Genomic DNA, 5,229 nt, shown 5'->3' on the forward strand with positions numbered 1-5,229 from the left:
AGAGGTTATTGAATTATAAAATATGTTATTTATATATCTAAACTTCTAAGATATTGATATCGAATAAATTTTAAAAAAATATTTTCAAGTAAAAAAAAATCTATTTGCATAATTATTATCTATGGATTGTGGTAGTACAAACAACTTTAACTGTAAGTTTATTTTATGCAATATTGCAGCAACTGAATTCTAAAATTCTTTAAGAAACATTAATAGAACATTTGAATTTACCAAGACATTTCTTTAAGTATTATGAAGTATTAGAAGTTTCACATTAAGATTTTGTAAATCATCTATATTGATCTTGTAGTTAACCAAAACTTAAAAATTTGACTTCATAAATGACTTGGTTCGCATTACATGTAAATTCTAATAAAATGTTGTCTTCATAAGCATTTACACAAATATTTTCAATTATTTATATATGTAAAAAATTTTATGTTAAATAAGAGTTCTCCTATCTTTTCAAACAATAATAGCTCATTCTCTTCGTCATCNAAAAAGATTATTTTAAAACTTTAAAAATTTTTTAAGGATTGTTTTGATATTTTTTTAATTTTTTACAGACTATTTTATACTTTATCCTAGAGACTGACTTGTCCAATTTACACAATTAATATACTGAAGTTATTCATCCAACGATGCATTGTCAAAAACTAAGAAGAATCTAAAAGAAGAAAGAATAATGTGTCGAATTGAATGAAACTAAGTTTTCCTCATGGACACGGCAAGCTAAGATAGGGGTTCTTTGGATTTCACTGAACAACTTGACGGAACTTGCAAGAATGGCAGATGGCATTAAAGTATAATTTCTAAAGACTAACTAGTTGCGAGCTTTCCAGCAATGCCAGCAAATGATGGCAAGCAATTGAGGATTTCGATTTGTATTCCTCAATAGGTTAAACATCTTTGTTGCTGCAGTCCACCATGTCCAAAACTCGTCAAAATTTTAAAGGGAAAGACAATTACAAAAATAACTTTGAGACCATATTTCTTTAATTCTAAAATAGTGAAGCAAACAATAAGTGATTGTTTCTGTTGTTTCATGACAGCAGGGGCATATTGACCATGTAGATAGGAAGTGATGGTGAATTTGAGCAAGCACTGGAAGGCGACATGGAGAGCTTTCCAAATAAAAAGTTTTAATTTTGTGAGGAAAGTTTAATTTTCATAGTTCAGTGTATGGCTTTTTCTACTGCATATGATTATGATTAGGGCAAAGCCAAGAGACGGATGGTGAAATAAATAGTCAGTTTTGTAACCTAAAACAGTACTATAATATTTGGATTTGTTCAAATCCTATTTCACAATTTGTCATTACTCCAATGAATTTTAACTGACAAAATTATCTCTACAACGTTTTGGAAAAAAATTTTTGTATGAGATTCTGATTCTAATTCCTGTTTTCAGTAATTAAATCTTTAACTTTTGGAACCAAATACAAAATAGCTTGTATGTTTATCATTTCAGAAATCATTAAAGGATACGAAGGAGGTAGTTAAGGGTCCTCAAATGTTCGAATATTCTCTCTAATACTCACAATCCAATTAAGACATTTTTCAACAATCTTTCAGCCTTTCAATATGTTCTTTCATTCCCAAGAAGGAAATACTCTAATTTCTGTAGTTATAACATTACCATTTCTAAAGTATTTACCTATTAAAATTTTGGATAATAGAAAAGTAGGTTATGTTGTAAGTCGCCAAAACTGTTTGCCTAATAGCGCCAAATTCTTATTTCTAAGATCTTTAAATTCAATGTCTCTTTCTCTTCTTGAACGAGTCATAGTGTCCCAGCTGATCAAAGTCATTTGCCTTTTAGAATCCTTTTGCCTTCACCAAAATTGAGAAAGTAGATAGTGAATTTTCAAAATTAAACCATCAGACAACTTAAAGCAAGATAATGTATAACTAGGAATAGCTTCATCCACAGCCTTAAGCAATACTTGTCTACCACCTGAAGATAGAAGACCGTGCTTCCATCATTGGAATATCTTCCGAACCTTCTCTTTGATCATACTAAAAGAAGCTTTTTTAGATCTAGAGACTGTAAAAGGTAAATCAATATTCATAGAGTTAGCCAGTTATGTACGAATAGTAGAGAAGATGTTGTGACTAAAAATACAACAGACTTATTAAGATTCACCTTCTAACCACTGATGCTTTCATAATAACTCAACAAATTCAGAATGTTTGAACATGTCTCAGAATTAGTCTTACAGAATAAGATGGAACCATCAGTAAATAGGAGGTGGTTGACCTTGGGACATCGCCTATTTACTTCAATACCTTGAATTAGTTTGTTTTGTTTTGCCTTGGGTAGCAAAAAGGAAATACTTTTTGCACAGAAAAAAAAGGTAGGGAGATAGAGGATCTCTTCGACGGATACATCTATTTGGTTTGAAAAAATCATAGGATTGTCCTTCCACAATATTAGAATAAGAAATAGTTGTCGCTAATTCCGAATCCACATAATCCATCGAGAGTCAAAACCAAACTTCTCCAATATTAACAAAAGAAAATGTCATTCTACCTTATTATATACCTTACTCATATTCAATTTTAGCGTCATTTTAGTTTTGAGTCCTAGTTTATTTGTTTTTCAAGTAATGTATATACTCAAGGATAATTAGGATAGAAAAAGTATGGGGAGCCAATAAATATAGTGTACAATGTGTACAATAGGGATAAAATTAAAATTAACATCAAATGATAATTAAGTTAATTAATTATTAATAATTTTTAATTTGAAATTCAGTGCAAATAAGGATTTGCAGTTACATACACCGCAAAAACGGAAAAAATTTGGTAACAAAAAAATTTCAGCCATAATTAGCCAAAACTTTCTATAATAGACTTCATTTACATCATTTAATAACAGTTTTATTTTTTAGCCCACTCTCTTATCATTCTACTTATCATTCCACTTATCATATTCTTATCAACTCCATTTATTAATAATATTAATTATAATATCATATCCTTTACTATTAAGCATTCTTGTAATCAATACTTAATATTTCCTTTTATAATTTGATTTTTATATTTAAGAATAAAATAAAAATGATTATATGACATTAATTGTCCTAAGACACACGTAATAGCATATATAGTTTCTCTGGTATGTTCATATAAAGATTAATAATAATAATTAACAACGGTTATGATTTATTATTGTAATTGATTCTTTCTTTATTCTTTCGCCTAATAAAAATACGATAATATCACATAAATTCAATAATTGTAATTGAATATTATCATACACGCTTTTTTATTTTATTATTATTATTATCATTATCGTTTTTTATTGTAATTAATTTTCTATTTTTGTTAAGTCATTTATCATCATTCAATGGAGAGATACAAAATCTGCTACCCTAATATAATTTTGTTTCCGTTAATTCAATTATTTTAATTCAAAATTCACAACTCTAATACCATTGCAAGCACAATTAGAATAGGTCAAGAAATTTTATAAGAAATCATCTTTATCATTACAAATAGTATGACATTTGAATTCGACCTTAATACGGTACCTATGGTAGAAAGTGTTGAAGAATTTGAACAATAGATGGACTCACCCGACGAGGTTATTGGTAGTCAATCAATTTTCGAGAATATGAAAAACTACACTAGTTTTGATGAGGTATAATAATAAACTGTTTTAATTTTTTTTGTGTTTTTATGTGCATTTATAATTATATTGTACTAACTAAGTTCATACACATAACATTCATACGTTTATATACATAACATCCATAATTACATACAACTAACATCTATAAATTAAATTCATGTTTATTAGATATTACATCCATACACATATCATTTTTTAGTTATTGCATAAGTAACTATAAAATTAACACATGTTTTTAAATTTTATCATAATTGAATTTAAAAAAATATCAAATTCTTAAATTAATTTATTCAATTGATAAATTTATTCATAACATCCATAGATTCATACACATAACATCCATTATTTCATGTTAATAATATCCATAATTTGTACTCATAATATTCATAATTTTATACCTATATGATGTCTATAATTAATAAATTTTTATAATTAATATTATCAAATTTTAAACTATACGTCTTATTGTATTCTTCAAATTATCTCATATGTGATGTTTTATTTTTTAATAGTCTATATGTAAAATATAAGTTGTATAGTAGTTGTTAAAAATTTTTAATTTAATTTTCATAATTTTTGTAGAAAATTATTGTATTTTAATGGATAATAATGTGATTGAGAGATGTTAGGGATTTGATTTAGGAGAAACTGAAATTGATTTTGGAAAGAACATTAATGACTCCAAACATGCAGCAAAATAGTAGGTGATAAAAAAAATAAGTGATAAGGAAGTGTATGTCACTTGCTTATCAAGAGAATGAGAATTTTTATGTGACATTTCTATATTGTAATTATTTTTTAGTTACCTAGCATCACCCCGCAAAAACAGCCTCCCTCTCCCCATGCGATGTGAATTTCTTCACGTCCACTCTCTTCCCTTCTCACCGATGAAAGCTTCGACAACAACATTAGTCACCACCACGAGAGCATCAGACCACGCCGCCCTGTGACCTGCCAACGTACAAGCAGCACCGTTGCACACTTTGCATCACTCACTAGAAGCATCTCAATGTGCCGTCCGCGCGGCCCCTCCCGCAGCCGGCGTGTTTCATCGTCACTCCGTTTTCATCCGCCACAAACAAGGGATAGAAGCGGCTGACCGTAATTAAACATTTCACTTTGGAAAAATTATTAAAAAGGACCGTTAGGAAGATTTAATTATTAAAAAAGACCTTTAATATTAAAATTAGTTAGAAGGACTAATTTTATAATATTTTAAAAAAAGATCAAATTTTTTTTGTGAATAGACAAATATATCCTTAGATTATTGGTTATTTATTATTTTTTTAAAACATATTTTTTTTAATTATCACTCATACTCAAATCCTTATTTTTCATCTATAATTCAGAGACATTTGTTGCTGCCAATAACAAAATGTAAGACCTGGGAGTACCTGGGAATATACTATCTTTCTTCAATTATTCAAGACTTAGCCATTGAATCAAATGAAATAATTGGTGCTGATCTGAAACAATTATTTACCTGTCAGAGATCAATCAGATATATTCTTATGATAAGTTACACGTATTTAAATACTAATGTAGATTAATTATAATATAATCTAAAATAAATATATGCTAAAATATATATTG

The sequence above is a fragment of the Arachis ipaensis genome, chromosome B08, assembly GCF_000816755.2.
Source record: "Arachis ipaensis cultivar K30076 chromosome B08, Araip1.1, whole genome shotgun sequence".
Lineage (NCBI taxonomy): Eukaryota > Viridiplantae > Streptophyta > Magnoliopsida > Fabales > Fabaceae > Arachis > Arachis ipaensis.